General features: G+C 50.1%; 2 long non-coding RNA genes across 7 annotated transcripts; both read right to left on the reverse strand.

Moving 5' to 3' along the window:
- Positions 1-4,724: 4,724 nt before the first annotated feature.
- Positions 4,725-18,860, reverse strand: LOC116831911 (uncharacterized). Of its 6 annotated transcripts, none has more exons than XR_012654963.1 (7): positions 18,809-18,860; positions 18,153-18,718; positions 12,137-13,020; positions 8,589-8,724; positions 6,342-8,221; positions 5,902-6,014; positions 4,725-5,321 (listed from the first exon to the last, which is right to left on the reverse strand). It is a non-coding gene; the product is annotated as an uncharacterized LOC116831911 (long non-coding RNA). The 6 variants fall into 6 exon arrangements; XR_012654962.1 differs by having other exon boundaries at positions 18,153-18,289; positions 18,645-18,854; XR_012654961.1 differs by having other exon boundaries at positions 6,785-8,221; positions 18,153-18,854.
- A 2-nt stretch (positions 18,861-18,862) lies between these two features.
- Positions 18,863-21,874, reverse strand: LOC142046036 (uncharacterized). The gene is made up of 3 exons (XR_012654964.1): positions 20,963-21,874; positions 19,817-20,662; positions 18,863-18,987 (listed from the first exon to the last, which is right to left on the reverse strand). It is a non-coding gene; the product is annotated as an uncharacterized LOC142046036 (long non-coding RNA).
- Positions 21,875-22,263: the final 389 nt, after the last annotated feature.

The following is a 22,263-nucleotide window of genomic DNA, read 5'->3' on the forward strand; positions in this document are numbered from 1 at the left end:
ACCCTAACCCTAACCCCTAACCTAACCCTAACCCCTAACCAACCCTAACCCTCTAACCCTAACCCCTAAACCCTTAGCCCTAGCCCTAAAACCTAACCCCTAACCCTGACCCTAAACCCTAACCCTGACCCTAAACCCTAACCCCTCACCCTTACCCTCACTCCTAACCTCTACCCTCAGCCTCACCCTAACCTAACTCTAAACCCCAACCCCAACCCTACCCTAAACCCTAACCATAAACCCTAACCCTAACCCCTAACCCAAAACCCTAACCTAACACTAACCCTAATCCTAAACCCTAAACCTACCCTAACCCCTAATCCTAAACCCTCACCCTCATCCCTAACCCTAACCTAACCCTCACCCTAACCCCTAACCCTAACCCCTAACCCCTACCCCAACTTCTAACCCCAACCCTAACCTAACCCTAAACCCTGACCCTAACGCTAACCCTAAGCCCTGATCCTAAGCCCTGACCCCTGACCTAAACCCTACCCCCTAAACCCTAACCCTAACCCCTCACCCTAACCCCTAACCATAACCCTAACCTAACCCTCACCCCTAACTTCTAACCCCAACCCCAACCTAACCCTAAACCTGACCCTAACGCTAACCCTAAGCCTAACCCCGACCCCAACCCTAACCTAGCCCTAAACCCTAACCCTGACCCTGACACTAACCCTAAGCCCTAACCCTGACCCTAAACCCTAACCCTAACCCCTAACCTAACCCTCACCCTCGGGCGGGAAGACCTACCCATAGGAACCCTAACCCTAGCCCCAAGTGCTCTACCCTTAGGAACCCTAACCCCTAGGGTGGGAAGCCCTACCCATAGGAACCCTAACCCTAGCTCCAAGTGCCCTACCCTTACAAACCCTAACCCTAGAGAGAGAAGCCCTACCCATAGGAACCCTCACCCACACCCTAACCCAACCAGAACCTTAACCCCCTAACACCTAACCTTACCCTAACCCTCACCCTAACCTCTAGCCCCTAACCCTGATCTGACCCTAATCCTGATCTGACCCCAATCCTAACCAACCCCGACCCTACCCTGACCCTAACCCCTAACCCAAACCCTAACCTCTAGCCCCTAACCCTCACCCTGATCTGACCCTAACCCTAACCCAAACCCACCCCGACCCCAACCCTACCCTCACCCCTAACCTTAATGCCTACCTCAACCCTAACCCCTACCCCAACCCTGACCCTAAACCCTACCCCTAACCCCAACCCTAATCCTGACCCTAGGGTTAGGTCAGGGTCTGTGTCAGGGTGAGCTCTGAAGACAGCACTGCTGCCAGCAGCACCACAGAAGTCAGGGTGGCAGTGGGGCTGTCCCAGGATGCACTACTCATTGCTGCTCTGGTGCCTCCTCCTGGTCACTCTGGGGATTAGCTCTTGAGGATGACTCTCCTGTCCACAGTTTGAACACCATCATTCTGTCTCTCCCTCCCTAGCTAGCTCCAAGGCCTACCATAGAACCCATAGCGCGCCCTCTTTAACTAGAATTCAAAAAGATATTTAAGCCTCACATGGCTGCCAATTAATGTGGGGTAACTACTCTTTGAACATATGTTAGAGCTTGCATTTTTGCTTGAAAAACCTATTAATTTTAAAGGAATTTCATAAACAATGTGTAAACATTTGGAATCGAATGATTACCGGTAAAAAAATTTTTTCCATTTTACTTTCAGATGTTACTTTCCACATTATTATCTGCACTCATGAGAATTTTGGCGTTGTTTATATATTTACCAGTGAAACAAAGTTTTTTATGTCCTTATAGAGCATTTGAAGCCATTTCAATAGTAAAACTACTGAAACAGAAAAGCAAACAGGATGAGGCACTGAAATTGTGCATACTCCATAAAGCCTCCATCCACACACACCACCTACTACTAAATCGCTATTGGGAAAATCCTTTGCTTGTTTCCCCATCTATATATGGGATGATCACACACCTCCTTTGAATCTGTGAATGAGAAGCCCTGCCTAGGACCTAAAAAAGCTGTCCAATTTATGCTAACACTAGACCCAGTTCTCATGCATACCTTCTTGCCTTGGTTTCGTTGAAGCAAAATGCACAAATTCAGTTATTGGAAAACTTCTTTATGCTGCAGATTTCTTGTTCACTGATGGCAAAAAGCTCTGATTTATAAAGTAGAAATCTGTCTCTACACAACCAGGCCAAAAGAGGATTTGGCCCTGTTCCTGCAAACACAGGTGCACACGAGCTGTGCTACACATACCTATGCAGTCGCTGGGTATTTCCAGGACCGGGCCCATCCCCGAGCCACAGGCAACATACAGAGAATGGCATTCAAGTCAGGTGCTGTCACAGTGCGGAACGTGACACTGGGACGATACAGCTGGCAAGGAATAGGGCGGCACTTAGGGAGGGAGTGATTCTGGGCCCCCCAGCGCAGTCTGCCAAACCCCAATAACCCTGAACTGCACTGGACATCATTGGGCTGGACGGGCACAGGGCGCAGCCTACAACTCCCATGGCACACCAGGGCCAGCAAGGCTGCAGCGGGTTTACACAATCTCTGCCTCGGCGCCCCGCTCACCGCCTGACAACAGGAGAGCGCGGACCGGAAGTTATGTTACCAGATATGTAAAGCTCTAATATGTTCGACTGAAACAGTGCCCGAAGTAGTGGTGCGGAACTTAAAATCTGTCGGGCACCAGTAACATGCACGTTATTAGCCGCAGGTAGCGCTTTAATAGTGTCTCTACCTGGAGAGCGACCGAGAGTTATTGGTTGGCTAAGCACGTTAATACAGTCCCACGAGTAGCGTCCAGAAATTATTCACATACGGCAAACTCACTAACACTAACCCACCGGAACCAGTGACTGGAAGTCATTCGCCGCGGTGCCCAAAAGCTACGCCCTTGCGGGCAACGGTCCGGGAAGTCTTTGCCGCAAGTGCTCTCTCTAATAGCGTCCTGCGGAAACGACCGGAAGTCTTTTGCCGAAGTGCTTCCTCTAATAGTGTCCCTTGCGGAAACGGACCGGAAGTCTTTTGCCGCAGTGCTCTCTCAATAGTGCCCTTGCGGAAACGGACCGGAAGTCTTTGCCGCAAGTGCCTCTCCTAATAGTGTCCCTTGCGGAAACAGACCGGAAGTCTTTTGCCGCAGTGCCTCTCTAATAGTGTCCCATCGGACGAGTACGGAAGTATTCTCCAGTTCGTGCTCTAAAATGTTCTACGGGGAACTGTGACCGAAAGTTATTTGCCCCGCTACGTGCTCTAAGCGTCGCACCAGAAGCAGCTCCGAAGTTTTCGCTCCATTACGTGCTCTCAATAGCCATACACCAAGAACAGTTCCCGGACTCGCCGTGGTCTGGAGCGGAAGCCGTCCTGCCTTTACCGCTGGGAACTATTGGGGTGGAGGAACAACGGCGAATTCGTGGGAGGGCTGGAGGGGATTGAGAATAGGGGCGGGGATTGGCAGCGGACCTGGGAGAGTTAGGGCATGGGGTCCGTGCTGCAGCCCGGGCTGGTATGCGCGGCTCCCTAAGCACAGCAGGGAGACATCCCACACATCCCCACACGACTCCCTCGCCCTGCTTTCTCCAGCCGCCTCGGCACGCCTGAACATGGTAAGTTCCGGTCACGCCTCACAACGGCTGACGGGAGATAGGAGTCAAAGGGAACACACGTACCTTTCCACAAGCACCGTTTTCCCTCCTCCGCCGCCTGCCCAGGTGCCCCTCAACAGAGCGCGTCAGCTGTATGTGTCAGAGGCCCCTCCACCCACTGAGCTGGGCACTACGCTCCTGCTTCGGACTCCCCTTGCACAGACCAGACAGCCCCTTTCACCCTGACCCTAACCTAACCTTCACCCTCACCCCCAACCCCTCACCCTAACCCCTGAACCTAACCCGTAACCCTAATCCTACCCTCACCCTAAAGCCGATCCTCACCCTAAACCCTAACCATAACCTAACCTACACTAGACCCCGACCCTAAACCGTAACCCCAACCCCTAACCCTCACCCGTACCCCTGACCCTAACCCCTGACCATCACCCTAACCCTCTAACCCTACCCCTAACCCTCTAACCCTAACCCCAACCCTAAGCCCCAACCCCAAAACTGAACTACCGCCAGTACAGATGAGGAATTCCAAGCACTGACGGCTTGCTCGCAGCCAGTTAAGCAGGAGGCAGAAAGCTGAGGACAGTTCATGTCTGCTTAGAAGGATTTTCAGGCTGCTCATGGCCTCATCTGCCAATTTCTCCCCTAGCTGCTGCTCCTGACAATTCTGCTTCAAGTGCAGCAAATAAGCCAAACAAGAGCCATCATTACACAAAATTCAACTCGTGTGTGAAATCTTTCCCTCATCCCTCCCTCCCTCTCCCATCCCATCCACATCTGCCCCATTAGAGCACTCAGTCAACACCCACAGTCACCACTGCACTCTAGCGGCCACTGCTCTGCACCATTTTTGTCCCTTACTTGTTCATAACTCCCAAGACCTACCCTGTGGGGATGCACACCTACCACACCTGCCTGTGTGCTACGAAGGGAGACAGCACAAGGCGAGGCAAGGACAGACAAAGAGAGAGAGACAGACAGACAGAGAGAGTGTGTTGGCCAACACACATTAGAGGAGAGAGACAGAAAAACGTGGGAGGAAGGCAAGCAACTCACAACATGGAGTCATCCTCCTGGATCCAACTTTCTGCTGCAGAGGACACACCAAATGCCAAACCTGCAGAAAAATATGCAGAAATTGGTCATGTTTTTGGCCTAACTGGCTTGCAAGTTGCTTGTTGGCTAGTTTTTGGCTTGTAGGTTGTTGTTTGCTGTAGCTTCTGACTGCTTTTTTTTTTTTGGTCGGCTCCCAGCAATTGGGGGCACACAGGGGCAAAGGGAGAAGAGAGTCAGGAGTGTACAGGGGGCCCACCACAGTCTCTGACGACTTGCAATGGGAGATTTAGTCGCACAGAGTGTTGGGGTTCCAAGGGATTGGCTTGCTTTGGAATTGTTTTGAAATGGGATTAGCTTGATTTTTGGTTTATTATGAAAGTCGGGGTGCTTATTTACCTAGTGAAAGTTGGCAACTGAGACTCTGGTCCCTTCCCCAGCTTGAATCCCACACAGCACCACATTCAACGAGGATATTCAGAGCCTCTGCACACAACTGGAGCGAGAACAGATGAGGAATTCCAAACACTGACCGCTTACTCACAGCCAGTTATGTGGAAGGCAGAAAGCTGAGGACTGTTCATCTCTGCTTATAAGGATGCTCAGGCTGCTCAGGTTCATTTCTTCCAGTTTCTCCTCTAGCTGCGGCTCCTGGACGATCCCTCTGCAAAGACAACATGTAACCCAAGCAGGAGCCATCACTGCCCCAAGTTCTACTGGTGTATGAGATGCCACCCTCCCTCTCCCATCCACTGTACATTAGCCCCACTTGATGAACAGAGTCAGAGTCAACTCCTACAGTCACCCCACACCACTACCAATGGAGGATCTAATACCCATCATGCTTCTCTTCCTCCTCCCAATGCCCCAGTGGGATACAGACTCTCCAGACCAAGCCAGCGAGCATCCACCATTGCCCATGTTCCATGCAAGGAGAGGCAGACACACAGCATGTTGGACAACATATGAGAGCAGAGATACACACATAGGAAGGAGGCAAACTCAGCACCTGTACTCACCTTCCTGGCTCTCCACAAAGGGTTACTGCATTTCAGGAAGACTCCACAGCACCCGAAAACCCCTTGACAGGGCACAAAAGATTCCCCTGAGCTTACTGTGTCCCCGTGAGATGCAGAGGCCTTTCCTCAGGGGCCTTCCCCATACTCACAAATTCTCTCCTCTGAGAAGAGTGTTTGCAGCCCTCCCTCAATACTGAATTTCAGAAAATTTCCATTTGCTCTTACTCTGCAGATTACTGTCTGGCTTCCATCCCTAGGGATGGGCTCAGGGTGGCCACTACTTTTTTGGTCAGATGAGAGATTGGCCAACCTGTGGCAGAGACCAATCTCAGTAGGAACTGAAAAGAGAAAGAGAGAACACTTGTAAGCTAGGCCAGCACTGGGGCATGGAAGAAAAATGGACACACACACATCACTGGCTGCTGCTCATTGGGGCCCCCTTCTCTATTCCTCTCCAGCCCACCCAGGGCCTAAAATGCTCATCACTCCTAAGAAGCTACAGCCCTCCAGGAAATGGACAATCCCAGACCACTACCAGCCACAGGCAGAGCTGGACCTTCCCCAGGACCCATCCCAGGGATAGGAGAAGCATCTCTCTGCTCTCCACGAGGCACCTCACTCTGCAGATACTGGATAGAGAAATATAATTTCACAAAAACACGCACCTGCTCCTCCAACATTACAAGATCGCTCTTCAGCTCCACTGCAAAGCAAAACAGCTAGATTGGGTACGTCTGCTTCCTCCAGATGCTCCTACTCTGTCTGAGGCTGCTCTGCTGGCCTGGAGCAGCCCTCCGCAAGAACAGCTAACCACCTATGGAAGAGCCATCACTGACAAAAACAGTATAGGTGGACGACATCTTCCAGTACCTGCCTCCACTCTCGCACCCACTATCTTGCATGATTTTCGTCCCCTCCTACTTGTTCATAGCTTTCGAGACCTAGCCTGTGGGGATGCACCCATAGCACAGCTGCCCGTGTCCTATGAAGGGAGAAGGCACAAGGAAAGGCAAGGTCAGAGACAGAGAGAGAAAGAGAGAGTGTTGGCCAACACACTAGAGAAGAGATAGACAGCAAGAGAAACATGGGAGGAAGGCGAGAAACTCACCAACTGGAGCCATCTCCCTGGATCCAATCTTCTGCTGCGGAGGACACATTGCTTGTGAACAGAGAAATGACCAGCCCCGAGAATGGGGACCTTGTCTCCCTTGTAACCACTGCTGTACAGGAATCTTTTTTAAAACACAAACCCAGGCCCAGCTAAAGGGGCGTCCCTATCTGGAGCCAGGTGGGCCTTGAGAAGAACCCTCAGCAAAACAAACACTTATCTCAGAGACAGTGGCATCTATTCCACTCCCAGATGGACGGCTTTTTCGTGCCATCGAATAATTCTCAAGGTCCCATCACTCTTCATCACTGTCCATCGCATGAGGGCAGTAGACTGACATGTGTCTTCTTTTTCCTTGGTACTAAACCCAGCAGAAGGGGGGAAAAAAACAAGTTACCATCTCCTTCTGCAAGGTCACATAGTCTCTTCATTTCACAGCTCCAGTATCTCACGGTTCTGCCCTCAACCCATCTCCCATTGGTACTTTACACCTGCAACTAGAAGGGACCCATTGTAACTGCACCAAAATAGTCAATTTGCTCAGGAGACTCTTGCCCCTTCCCCAGCCTTAATATCACATTGCCCTGTAAAGAGAACTACAGCGAGAACAGATAAGAAATTGAAAGCACTGATCTCTGACTCACAGCCAGTTATTCAGAATTCAGAAAGCTGAGGACTGTTCATGTCTGCTTAGAAGGATGTCCAAGCTGCTCAGATCCATTTCTGCCAGTCTCTCCTCCGGCTGGGGCTCCTGGACAATTCGTCTGCAGGAACAGCTGCAAAAGCCAAGCATGAGCCATCATGGCACAAAGCTCTAGTGGTGTGTGAAATCTTGCCCTCAATCCTGCCTCCCTCTTCCATCCCATCTATATTGGCGCCACTCGAACAGAGAATGAGTTAACACCAACAGTCACTGCTCCACTTTAGCACTCACTGCCTGACATGGTTTTCGTCCCCTTCTACTCCTCCAGGGCTCCCAAGATCTAACCTGTGGGGATGCACACCTAGCACTCCTGCCTCTGTCCTAAGAAGGGAGATGGCAGAAGGAAAGGTAAGGATAGAGATAGGGTGTATGTTGGCCAACTTACTAGAGAACAGAGAGAGACAGAGTGAAAAACACGGGTGGAAGGAAAGCAACTCACCACCTGCAGTCATCCTCCTGGATCCAACCATCTGCTGCAGAGGACACACTGCTACTGGCCAGAGAACTGAGCAGTCCCTGAAAATGGGGACCTTGTCTCCCTCATAACTACAGCTACTCAAAAACAGAGCAATCACCAAAGCAGACACTTATCTCATTGAGAGTGGTGGTTGTTCCACTCCCAGTTGAACGGCTTTTTCATGGTAGCAATAATTTCTTGCGGTCCCATCGCTCTCGCTCGATTTCCATTGCATGACGGCAGTAGACTTTCATGCAAGATTTCTTTTCCTATGGTACTAAATCCAGCCGAAGGGGAAAAAAACAAACAAGTGACCATCTCAGTAGGCAATGTTGGTGAGGCTCTTCTTTCTGCCTGTCCCACACAGTGGTGCTCTGCCCTGAACACCCCACCCCCATCACACCTTTAGGACTACAAGTAGAAAGCACCTCTTGCAAAAACACCTGAAATAGTCACTCTGCACAGCAGACTTTGGTCAGACATGACAAACCTGCAAAGAAACTGCAGAAATTGGGCTTATTTTGGCTTAATTGCTTTCTGAGTTTCCTATTGGACAATTTTTGGCTTGCAAATTCTTGGGATTCTAGCCTGTGAAGAAAACTACAGCGAGTACAGATGTGGAATTCAAAGCATTGATCACTTACCCACAGCATGTTAAGTGGGATTCAGAAAGGAGAGGACTGTTCATGTCTGCTTAGAAGGATGCTCAGGCTGATCAGGTCCGCTTCTGCCAACTTCTCCTCAGGCTGGGGCTCCTGGACACTTTCTCTGCAAGTGCAGCTGCAAAACCCATGCATGAGCCATCAGTACAACAAGTTCTAATTTGTGCATGAAATCTTGCCCTCATCCCTTCCTTCCTCTCCCATGCCATCCACCTGAGCCCAACTCAATGAACAGAGATGAGTAAACAGTCACTGCTCCACTTCAGTGCCCACTGTCCCTCATGATTTTTCTCTGCTCTTCCTTCTCCATGGCTCCCAAGACCTAGCCTGTGGGGATGCACATTGAGCACCCCACCCATGTCCTCTGAAGGGAGATGGCACAAGGAAAGGTGAGAGAGACAGACAGACAGAGAGAGGGTGTGTGTTGGCCCACATACTAGAGAACAGAGAGAGACAGAGAGAAAAATACGGGTGGAAGGCAAGCAACTCACCACCTCCAGTCATCCTCCTGGATCCAAACTTCTACTGCAGAGGACTCACCGCTCATGGCCAGAGAACTGAGCAGCCCCTGAAAATGAGGACTTTGTGTCCTTCATAACTACAACTAGTCAAGAACATTTTCTTACAAACCGAGCCCCAGCTAATGTGGCATCCCTACTAGGAGCAGGGAGGGCCGGGAGCAGAGCAATCACCAAAACAGACACTTATCTCATTGAGAGTGGCAGCTGTTCCACTCCCAGTTGGACAGCTTTTGCGTGGCATCGACAATACTCGCAGTCTCATTTCTTTCCATCGCCTGAGGGCAGTGGATTCTGGTGCGTGACTTATTTTCCCTTGGTACTAAACCCAGCACAAGGGAGGAAAACACATCAGTTACCACCTTACTCAATGATGTCTTCTAGGCTCTTCCCTTCACCTCTCACGCATGGCAAGGCTCGGCCCTCAACCCTCTTCTTGTTACACCTCCGGCATTACAACCAGGGCCGGCACTACCATTTAGGCCTGGTCTACACTACGCGTTTAAATCGATTTAATGGCCGTTAAATCGATTTAACGCTGTACCCGTCCACACTACAACGCCCTTTATATCGAAATAAAGGGCTCTTTAATCGATTTCTGTACTCCACCCTGACGAGAGGAGTAGTGCTAAATTTGATATTAACAGTTCGGATTACGGTGAGTGTGGATGGAAATCGACGTTATTGGCCTCCGGGCGGTATCCCAGAGTGCAGCACTGACCGCTCTGGACAGCAATCTGAACTCGGATGCAGCGGGCAGGTAAACAGGAAAAGCCCCGCGAACTTTTGAATTACATTTCCTGCTTGCCCAGCGTGGAGCTCTGATCAGCACGGCTGGCATGCAGTCTCAAATCCAAAAAGAGCTCCAGCATAGACCGTACGGGAGATACTAGATCTGATCGCTGTATGGGGAGACAAATCTGTTGTATCCAGCTCCGTTACAGAACACGAAATGCCAAAGCGTTTGAATAAAAAACTCCAGGATACACAGCGCTGCGTGACAAGCGTAACGGGAAGCCAGAGACTCAAATGGACGCTCATGGATGGAGGGGGTACTGAGGACTCCAGCTATCCCACAGTCCACAGCAGTCTCTTAAAATTATTTGCATTCTTGGCTGAGCTCCCAATGTCTGTAGGTTCAAACACAGTGTCTGGCGTGGTTCAGGGAACAGCTCCTCAGTTTTTTCCCCCCCCACCACGTGAAAAAAAAGGGAAAGAAATCATTCCTTGACTACTTTCAATGTCACCCTATGTGTACTGAATGCTGCTGGTAGACGGGATGCTACAGCAGTGAAGAGCAGTATCCGCTCCTCTCCCTCTCCCCCTCCCCGGTGGTAGACGGTGCAGAAGGACTGCCCACCATCCTCGAGAACCCATGCCTGATAATTGCTCAATATTGAGAGGCAATTATTCCTGGTTACTCCCAGTAGATAGGACAGAGAACGGCTAATAACCAGCTTCATCATCGAAACTGGGGGCTGAAATTTTTGAAAGCAAAATTGGGATTGACTCGCTTGGCAATGAGTCAATTCCTCCTTATGGTTTCTAAAAATAGAGTCCGTCCTGCCTGGACTGTCATAGCCCCGGGAGGCTGCCTCCAAGTGCCTCCCCCCACCTCATTTTATCTCACTAACAAGTCTCTGCTTCTTATTCTTGTATTCCTTACAACTTCATGACACAAATGGGGGAGGGGCACTGCCACGGTAGCCCAGGAAGGTTGGGGGAGGAGGGAAGCAACGGGTGCGGTTCTTGCAGGGGCAACCCTGTGAATACTGACACGGAGCAGCTGTGCTCTCTGATACACTGGATCTCTATTACACTTGCCTATTATTCTAGGCAGGACGGACTCTATTTTTAGAAACCATAAGGGAGGAATTGACTCATTGCAAGTGAGTCAATCCCAATTTTGCTTTCAAAAATTTTCAGCCAGGGGCACTCATGATAGCAGCGGACAGTACAGAGAGGGAGAGATAACCGTCATCTCATTGCCAGTTTTCTCCGGCAGTAGACGGTACAGAACGACAGGTAACCATCTCTGCTATCATTGCAAAAGCAAGTGAATGCTGCTGTGTAGCGCTGGAGTATCGCCTCTCTCTCCGCGGCATCCAGTACACATACGGTGCCGGAAAAAAAAAAAGCTGAACGGGCTCCATGGCTCCATGGTTGCCGTGCTATGGCGTCTGCCAGGGCAATCCAGGGAAAAACGGCACGAAAGGATTGTCAGGTGATGTTTTCCCGGAGGAAGGAATGACTGACGACATTTACCCAGAACCCCCCGCGACCATTAACATTCAACCCTGAATTCCAAGAGGCGGGGGAGACTGCGGGAACTATGGGATAGCTACGGAAGTGCTACCCACAATGCAACGCTTCAGAATTAGCCTCGGAGCATGGACGCACAACGCCGAATTACTGTGCCTAGTGTGGCCGCAAGAAATCGACATTATAATATCAGTTTTATAAAACCGATTTTAGCAAATTCGATTTTATCCCGTAGTGTAGACGTGGCCTTAGGCGACCTAGGCAATGGCCTAGGGCGCCAGAGTTTTTGGGGGGCGCTATTTTGCCAGGGGAGCAGCACGCGGCTCCGGGGGACCTACTGCAGTCATGCCGGTGGACGGTCCGCTGCTGTGGTGGCGCCGGTGGAGCTGCTGCAGTCATGCCGGCAGATGGTGCGCTGGTCTAAAAGCTCCGGCGGACCTACCGCAGTCATGCGACAGGTCCACCGGAGCCTTTAGACCAGCAGACCGCCTGCCAGCATGACTTCGGCAGCTCCACCGGAGCCGTGGGGGGCAGTGAAATGGCCGCCCGCCTAGGGCGTCAGAAACCCTGGCGCCGCTCATGATTACAACCAAAACCACCCCTTGCAACGGTACCCGACATAGTCACTCTGCACAGCTGACTCTGGCCCCTCCCCAGCCCTAATACCACAGAGTCCCGTACCCAAAGACAAAGCACATGGCCTGTAAACAATACTACAGCAAGTACAGATGAGGATTTCAAAGCACTGACCTCTTACTCACAGCCAGTTAAGCTGAGGCAGGAAGCTGAGGACTGTTCATGTCTCCTTAGAAGGATGTCCAAGCTGCTCAGGTCCACATCTGCCTCTTCCTCCTCCAGCTAGGGCTCCTGGACAACTCCTCTGCAAGAGCAGCTACAAAAGCCAAGCATGAGCTGTGACTACACACAGCTCTATTGGTGCTTGAAATCTTGGCCTCATGCTTGTCTCTCTCTCCCATCCCATCTACATTAGCCCCACTCGATGAACAGTGACTAAGTAAACACTGACAGTCTCCACTCTACGCTAGCGCCTACTGCCCGGAACGATTTTCATCCCCTCCTACTTGCACGTATCTGCCAAGACCTTGTCTGTGGGGAACCACACCCAGCACTCCTGCCCGTGTACCATGAAGGGAGACAGCACAAAGAGAGGCAAGGACAGAGACAGGGAGATAAAGAGTGTTGGCCAACACACTAGAGAAGCAAGACAGAGAGAGAGGGGGAGAGAGACAGACACAAGAGAAAGACAAGAAATTCACCAGCTGGAGTAATCCCCCTGGATCCAACTATCTGCTGTGGAGGACACACTGCTTGTGGACAGAGAAATGACCAGCCCCTGAAAATGGGGACCTTGTCTACCTCATAACCGCATCTAGTCAAGAATCTTTTCCTACAAAGCGAGCCTCACCTAACGAATAGTCCCAGCCTGTAGGCAGGTGGGCTGTTATCAGAGTCGTCACCAAACCAGACACTTATCTGACTGGTGGTGATGGCTGCTCCACTCCCAGCTCGATGGCATCTGCATAGCCTGGCATCAGTAATGCTCATTTTCTCATGGCTTTTGCATGCTTTCCATCTCACAACGGGGGTGGGCTCTTACCGCTGACTTCTTTCCTCTTTCCTAAAGCACAACACAAGAGGGAAAACCAAAAGTCATCACTGGATTCTCAATGTTCTCTTTCATCTTTGTCTCTCATCTCCCATTACACCGTTTTAGATACAGTTAAAAAGCACACAACGCACACTCAACCTGTGGAATTCCTGGCCAGAGAACGCTGTGAAAGCCACGACTATAACAGGATTAAAAAAAGAACTAGGTAAATTCATGGAGGACAGGCCCATCAATGGCTATTGCTCAGGATGGGCACTGAGCAGAGCCCTCACCTAACGTGACACTTATCTCACCGATGATGACAGTTGCTCTGCTCTCATCTGGATGGCTCTTGCCTGGCATCAATAATGCTCGGAGTATCCCTGCTCTCCCTCCCTTTCCATAGCATGAGGGAGTGGACTCTGACCTTCCACTTCTTTTCCCTTGGTAATGAACCCAGCACAAAGGGGGAAAACAAACAAGTTAGCATCTCAGTCAGCAACGTCGCATAGGTTCTTCTCCCATCTACCGCACCCCAGACCTCCGCCCTTCAGGCTTCTTCTGTTACACCTTCAGGAGCACAACTAGAAAGAAGCCTCTTGGACCTACAGCCAAAATAGTCACTCTGTACAGAAGACTTGTGCCTTTCCCTCATCTGAATCCCACAGAGCCACGTATCCAATGAAGTTCACAGCCTCTGACCAAAACTGGAGCGAGAACAAATGAGCAATTCCAAACACTGACCGCTTACTCACAGCTAGTTATGCAGAAGGCAGAAAGCTGAAGACTGTTCATCTCTGCTTAGGAGGATGTCCAGGTGGCCCAGGTCCACTTCTGCCAGTTTTTCCTTCGGCTGCTGCTCCTGAATGATTCTTCTGCAAATGCAACAAGTAACCTGAGCAAAAGCCATCACTACATAAAGCTCTATTGGTGTTTGAAATCTTGCCCTCATCCCTGCCTCCCTCTCCCATCCCATCTACATCAGCTCCATTCGATGAATAGAGACGAAGTTAACACCGACAGTCACTGCTCCACTCTTGCACCAACTGCCCAACGTGATTTTTGTCCCCTCCTACTTCTTCCTAGCTCCCGAGACACAGCCTGTGGGGATGCAAATGTAGCATGCCTACCCGTGTCCTATGAAGGGAGACGGTGCAAGGAGAGGAGAGGAGAGGAGAGAGACACAGAGAGTTGGCCAACACACTAGAGTACAGAGAAAGAGAAAAACCATGGGAGTAAGGCAAGAAACTCATCAGCTGGAGAAATCCCCCTGGATCCAACGTTCTGCTGCAGAGGACACACGCTCCTAGCCACGGAAATAACCAGCCCCTTGTGACGAAGTGGGGGGGTTTTCTTGGGGATTTCTGTCTTTTCCAGGGTTTGCATGCACAGGGGATGGGACTCAATGTACCTGGGTTTAACGAGGTGAGAGAAGAGGGAGTTTGTTGTTACAGAGGACCGGAGAGGGACTCGGGACCCCAGCCCAGGAGACACAACCAGTTCTGGCCAGTGGGAGGACAATGGGCTGCAGAGAGAGGACACCGGTGACCCGTTTCAGCCAGAGGAGAGCTGCGAGGAGAGGGGACTCAGCCCTTCCTGTTTACGACCCTGTTTACCTGGAGAGAAGACAATGGACAGAGGCAGGGCTTGAGGCCGGGGATATCAGAGGCCCAGCTGGGAAGCAGGAGGGCTCGGGGCTGGTGAGGGAAAGCAGGCAGAGCCCACCTGGATGAAGGGAGACTGGGATGCGCTGCTATTGTGAGAGGCCAGGCCTCAGGCCCTGAGAGTTTCCTGTGCTGTGTTCAATTCTCAATAAACCCTCCTGTTTTATGCTGGTGAGAGTCACTGCTGGTCGTAGAGAACAGGTTGCATCAGCCCCTTCGGAGTGAAGCGGCCCAGGGGTCACAGAGTGCGTTGGACTCCGCGAGGGGGCCCAGCAGCAGAGAAGACATGCTTAGGGCTCAGAGAGGTGTGGCTCCAGGAGGTAGAGGGGCCTACCCCGAAGAGAGTGGACCCCCGAGAAGGCTGTCTCACTAAAAAGGGGCACCCCCCACGGACAGCACAGAGCACAAGAGTGGCACGATCTGTGAGTCCGATGCACCCCTGAAAATCTTGTCTCCCTAGTCAGGAACTTTTTCCAATAACCGAGCCCACTAACATTAATTCCCACAGGCCTGGAGCACATTAGGCAGTTATGAGAGCCTCCCCCAAACCAGATACTTATCTCATTACCGGCCAACGGTTTGCTCCACTCCAGCGTCGATGTCATATGCATAGCCTGGGCATCACAATGTTTCACTGTCCTCAATGGCTCTTGTGTGCTTCTGTTCCTGTCAAGATTTTTCCCCCCACTTTGAACTTAGGGTACATGGGGGGACCTGCATGGAACACTTTCTAACTTAATTACTAGCTTAGATCTGATAATCTCCCTGCCCACCAATCCAGAAATTTAAGTGTCGGGATCACTTTCTTGTCTCGTCCCCTAAAACCTTCCCTCCCTGGGCGGCCTGAATGAGTTTCCACCAATTCCTGTGACACAGATCGAAACCCCTTGGATCTTAAACAAGAGAAATTAACCATCCCCCTTCTTTTTCCCCCACCAATCCCTGGTGAAGTCCAACGCCAATCCCCTTGGATCGTTAAAAACAAGGAAAAATCAATTAGGTTTCTTTAAAAAAAAAGCCTTTTAAATTAAGAAAAGAAAGGTAAGAAATCATCCTCGTAAAATCAAGGATGGAAATACTTACAGCGAGTACTTAGATTCATATAGCCCAGGAAACCCTCTACCTTAGGTTCAAGAGTTCATAGCAAACAGAAGGTAAAATCGTCGCACAAAAAAAAAACAAAGAGAACATTAAAGTTGAGAAAACCAAAAATAAGACTAATTCCGCCTTTGCCATGGCTATTACCTACAATTTTGAAACATAAAGATTGATTTCAGAAAGATTGGAGAGCCTGGATGGACTTCTGGGTCCCTTCTTGTCCCCAAGAGTCGAAACGCAACCACCAACAAAGAGCACAAACAAAGACTTCCCTCCACCAAGATTTGAAAGTATCTTGTCCCCTTATTGGTCCTCTGGTCAGGTGTCAGCCAGGTTTACTGAGCTTCTTAACCCTTTACAGGAAAAGAGGCATTAACCCTTAACTATCTGTTTATGACACCATCTCACAATGGGGGTGGGCTCTTACCCTTGAGTTCTTTCTCGTTGCTACAAAGCACAACCAGGAGGGAAAATCAAAGGTTATCATCAGAACCTGCAATGTTGTGTAGGTTCTTCTTCTCTCATCTCCCATTACACCTTTACAAATACAACTGAAAAGCACACAATGCACACTCGACCTGTGGAACCCTTCGCCAGAGAATGCTGTGAAGGTCAAGCTTAATGAAGTTCAAAAAATAACTAGACAAGTTTGTGGAGGTCCATCAACTATTAGTCAAGTTGGGCAGGGATGGTGCCCTTATCCTCTGTCTGCCGGGAGCTGGGAATGGGCGACAGCAGATGGATCACTTGGTTATTGCCTGTTCTGTTCATTCCCCCTGGGGCACCTGGCAGTAGCCACTGTCTGAAGAAAGTAGCCCGTTGCACCTGCATCCAAGAGAGAGTCACTGTGCAGAGGAGACTATTGTCCCCTCCCCTGGTCTTAATGCCACAGAGTCCTGTGCCCAATGAGGAGGCTCTCAACCTCTGAAGAAATCTAGAGTGGTACGGATGAGGAATAGAGTGCCAGAATTGTTCACTCACAGCCAGTCATGGAGAAGAGAGAATGTGAGAAAGGCCATACTGGGTCAGACCAAAGGTCCATCCAGCCCAGTATCCTGTCTACTGACAGTGACCAATGCCAGGTGTCCCAGAGGGAATTAACCTAACAGGTAATGATCAACTGATCTCTCTCCTGCCATCCATCTCCATCCTCTGACAAACAGAGGCTAGGTACACCATTCCTTATGCATCCTGGCTAATGGACTTAACCTCCATGAATTTATCCAGTTCTCTTTGAAACCCTGCTATAGTCCTAGCCTTCACAATCTCCTCAGGCACGAAGCTCCCCAGGTTGACTGTGCTGTGTGAAGAACTTCCTTGTATTTATTTAAAACCAGTTGCCCATTAAATTTCATTTGGTGGCCCCTAGTTCTTGTATCATGGGAACAAATAAATACATTTTTCCTAATTCACTTTCTCCACACCACTCTTTATTTTATATACCTTTATCATATCTCCCCTTAATCTCCTCTTTTCCAAGATGAAAAGTGCTAGCCTCTTTAATCTCTCCTCATATGGGCAACGTTCCAAACCCTTAATCATTTTAGTTGTCCATCTCTGAACCTTTCTAGTGCCAGTATATCTTTTTTTAGATGAGGAGACCACATCTATATGCAGTAGTCAAGATGTGGGCGTTCCATGGATTTATATAAGGGCAATATGATATTCTCTGCCTTATTCTCTATCCCCTTTTTAATGATTCCTAACATCCTGTTTGCTTTTTTGACCACCTCTGCACACTGCGTGGACGTCTTCAGAAAACTCTACATGTTGACTCCAATATGTCTTTCCTGATTAGCTGTAGCTAAATTAGCCCCCATCATATTGTGAGAATAGTTGGGGATATTTTTTCCAATATGAATGACTTTACATTTATCCCCATTAAATTTCATTTGCCATTTTGTTGACCAATCACTTAGTTAAACCCAAAGAAGACTGTGAAGAACTTCAAAAACATCTCACAAACTATCTTGAGCATGTTAGTATCATCTGCAAATGTTGCCACCTCACCTTTCTCCAGATTATTTATGAATAAATTGAATAGGAGTGGTCCTAGGATTGACCCTTGAGGAACACATCTAGTTACTCCTCTCCATTCTGAAAATTTACCATTTATTCCTACCTTTTGTTCCCTGTCTTTTATCCAGTTCTTAATCCATGAAAGGATCTTCCCTCTTTTCCAATGACTATTTTATTTACATAAGGTCCTTCACCAAAGGCTCTTATCAAAGGCTTTCTGGAAATCTAAGTATACTATGTCCCAAAATAGTCACTTTGTTCAGGAGACTCTTGTCCCTTCCCCAGCCTTAATCCCAGAGCCTTGTACCAAATGAGGAAGCACACGGCCTGTGAAGAAAACTACAGTGAGTACAGGTGAGGAATTGAAAGCCCTCACCTCTTACTCACAGCCAGATATGCAGAAGAAAGAAATCTGAGGACTACTCATGTCTCCTTAGAAGGATGTCCAGGCTGCTCAGGTCCAGTTCTGCATATTCTCATCCGGCGAGGGCTCCTGGATGATTCTTCTGCAAACTAATAAAGGCAAGCAAGTACCATCACTACACAGAGCTCTATTGGAGCGTTTAATCTTGCCCTCATTCCCACCTCCCTCTCTCATTCCATCTACATCAGCCCCACAAGGGCAGAGACTCAGTCAACACCCACAGTCACCCCTGCACTGTAGTGCCCACTGCCCAGTAATATTTCAGTCTTCTACTTGTTCACAGCTCATAAGACCTAGCCTGTGGGGATGCATACCTACCACACCTGCCCATGTCCTATGAAGGGAGACAGCACAAGGCAAGGCAAGGACAGAGAGTGAGTGAGTGTTGGCCAACACATTACAGGAGAGATAGAGAAAACAGTGGGATGGAATCAAGAAACTCACCAACTGGAGTCATCCGCCTGGATCTACTATGCTGAGGAGGACACACCAGTCCTGGCTAAAGACATGAGCAGCCCCTGAAAATGGGAACCTTGTCTCCCTCAAAACCACAGCTAGTCAGGTACCTTTTCTTACAAACCCAGCCCCAGCTGACGGTGTGTCTCTACCTGGAGTCAGATGGAGCGTGAGCAGAACCCTCAACAAAACAGAAACTTATCTGTATCGGTGGCTTCCAGATGGACGGCTCTTGCTTGGCATGAACAATGCTCACAGGCTCGCTGCTCTCACTCACTTTCCATCGCATGAGGGCAATAGAATCTGACGTGTGACTTCATTTCTCCCGGCACTAAATGCAGCAGAGGGGAGAAGAACAAAGTAAATTAGCATCTCTGTCTGCAATGTTGAGTAGTCTTTTCATTTCACAGCTCCTGTGTCCCATGGCTCTGCCCTCAACTACTTCACAACTGCAACTAGAAGGGACCCATTGTAACTGCACCCAAAATAGTCACTTTGCTCAGTAGACTCTTGTCCCTTCCCCAGCCTTAATCGCAAAGAGCCTCGTACCCAACTATGACCAAGTGGGAATGTTCGCAATGTTTCCTCTGAATACTGTGTGAGTGCCTCAGTTTCCCCATGCCTTTCTTTAACATCCAGGTGCAGGGGATCAGGGTGTATGATTTTTGCAGAGCCTTAGAGGGCCCCTGTGATACTGTGTCTGCATAGAGAATTGCTGGCACTCTCTCCTGGCAACTAATGGCCTGGGCCACTCCTCTGCAAAGGTGCCAACTGAAGGTGTCGGAGAACAAAGAGATCAGGTGACCTCCTGGACCAGGAAAGAGACAAAGACCAGAAAGGAGGGGCTGGATAATCGCAGATTGGAGCTGGCTAGGAAAATGGAGGGGAGCCCAGACGGGGCTCTGGCCTCCCTGCGGCCCCCCAAGATGGACCCTAACTGAGAGGGTCCTTTGATCTGTACTTGCAAGACCTTTCTTGGACTGTGTTCCTGTCATCTAAATAAGTCATCTGCTTTACTGGCTGGCTGACCATCATCGTGAATGGCAGGAAGCCAGGGGTGCAGGGCCTTGTCTCCTCCAAACTCCGTGACACCAACGAGGAAGCACACAGCCTGTGAAGAAAACTACAGTGAGTACAGATAAGGAATTGAAAGCACTGACCTGTTACTCACAGCCAGTAAAGTAGGAGGCAGAAAGCTGAGGACTGTTCATGTCTGCTTAGAAGGATGTTCAGGCTGAGCAGGTCCACCTCTGCCAGCTTCTCCTCTGGCGAAGCTTCTGGACAATTCCTCTGCAAGAGCAGCTGCAAAAGCCATGCATGAGCCATCACTACACACATCTCTATCGGTGCTTGAAATCTTGCCCTCATCCCCGCCTCCCTCTTCCATCCCATCTACATCAGCCCCACTCGATGAACAGAGACCGACTTAACACTGACAGTCACCGCTCTGCTTTCATGCCCATTAATCTGCATTATTTTCATCCCCTTCTACTTTTTCATGGCTCCTGATACATAGGCCATCGGGATGCTCTCCGAGCACGCCTGCCTGTGTGCTACAAAGGAAGACAGCACAAGGAGAGGCAAGGACAGACAGACAGAGAGGGAGAATGTTGGCCAACACAGTAGAGAAGAAAGAGAGAAACATGGGAGGATGGCAAGCAACTTTCCACCTGCAGTCATTCTCAGGGATCTAACCTTCCGCTGCAGAGGACACACTGCTACCGGCCAGAGAACTGACCAGCCCCTGAAAATGGGGACCTTGTCTCCCTCGTAACGACAGCTAGTCAGGAACCTTTTCTTACAAACCCAGCCCCAGCTAACAAGGTGTCCCTGCCTGGAGGAGCAGAACCCTCAGCAAAAGAGATACTTAGTGATAGTAGCAGCTGTTCTGCTCCCAGATGGACGGCTGCTGCCTGGCACCAACAACGCTCGCAGTCTCATCACTCTCACTCGTTTTCCATCACGAGGGCTGTACACTCTCACACGTGACGTCTTTTTCCTTGGTACTAAAACCAGGGGATAAAACAAGAAAGTTACCAGCTCAGTCGGCAACGTCTCGTAGGCTCTTCTTTTTGCTTCTCCTGCACAGCGGGGCTCCGCCCTCACCCCTCTTCCCATTACACCTTTAGGACTAAAAATAGAAATCACACCTTGCAACTACACCCAACAGAGTCGCTCTGCACAGCAGACTCTGGCCCCTCCCCAGCCTTAATCCCACAGAGCCCTGTACCCAACGAGGAACCACATGGTCTGTGAAGAAAACTACACCAAGTATAGATGAGGAATTGAAAGCACTGACCGCTTACTCACAGCCATTTAAGAGAGAGGCAGAAAGCTGAGGACTATTCATGTCTCCTTATAAGGATGTCCAGGCTGCTCAGGTCCACTTCTGCCATATTTTCCCCCGGCGAGGGCTCCTGGATGATTCCTCTGCAAACTAATAAAGCCAAGCAAGATCCGTCACTACACAGAGCTCTATTGCTGCATTTAATCTTGCCCTCATCCCTGCCTCCCTCTCCAGTCCCATCTACATCCGCCAGACTCAATGAGCAGAGACTGAGTCAACACTGACAGTCACTGCTCCACTCCACTATCCGCTACCTTGCAGAATTTTTGTCCCGTCCTACTTCTTCATGGCTCCCGAGACCTAACCTGTGGGGATCACACCTAGCACGCCTGCCTGTGTCCTAGGAAGGGAGACAGCACTCCATGGGGCTGATCAACGGACATGTTCAGTAAGCAATTTGGGGTCCGTGCATCAATGGCTTAGTCGTATGATATCTGGCGATGGGGACTGCACTGTGAGGTAGAAGTGTGTAATGTTCCCAAGCTGTACTGAGGGAATGTGGGATTCAGAAGCCTTGGAGAGTAAGGGCAGGTTGGAGAGGGGTTGAAAGGCCCCAGTGTGGCTGGGAAGGGGAACAGGAATTAGAGAGGGAAACCTGGCTGGCTGTGGGTAGTGTGGGGAAGTGCAGTGCTGGGAAAGTGGGGCCCAGCAATGGAGAAATACGTTGGAGCCAATTGGGGTTGGGGTGTAGGGAAGGGGTATCATGGAGGATGTTGGGGTGCCCTGAGATGGGGAACAGATGGGGTGGATTGGAGGGCCACGTGCAGGGGGCAGATTGGGGTGGGGTAAGCGGAGTGCTGGCAAGTCTGGGGACGCCGGAGCAGGTTGGAGGATGTTGAGTGGGTCCCAGTGGGGGTCAGGTTGGAATGCACAGAAGGAGATGCTGAGTGCATTACCTCGAGTGGCCACCTGGTGTCACTAAGTATTTCCCTCCCGGAGGAAAATTAAAACCGGGTGGCCAATCCAGGTAGTGCAAAAATCATGTCCTTTCATCAAGGGACAGTGACAACGAGGGACCAGTTGGGGTTAATGCACAAAGTATTTCCCTCATGGAGCAACAGTGTCAATGGGTGGCCTCAAGGGAGAATGCACAGAGCATTTATCTCACGGAGCAATAGAGACACTGGGTGGGCACTCTGACTACTGCACAAAGCATTTCCTTCATGGAGCAACTGTGCATTTCCCTGGGTGACCACCCAGTGTCACTGTTGCTCCATGCGGGAAACGCTCTGTGCATTACCCTGCGTGGCCACACTGTCG

This window comes from Chelonoidis abingdonii, unplaced genomic scaffold (genome assembly GCF_003597395.2).
Source record: "Chelonoidis abingdonii isolate Lonesome George unplaced genomic scaffold, CheloAbing_2.0 scaffold0595, whole genome shotgun sequence".
Classification (NCBI taxonomy): domain Eukaryota; kingdom Metazoa; phylum Chordata; order Testudines; family Testudinidae; genus Chelonoidis; species Chelonoidis abingdonii.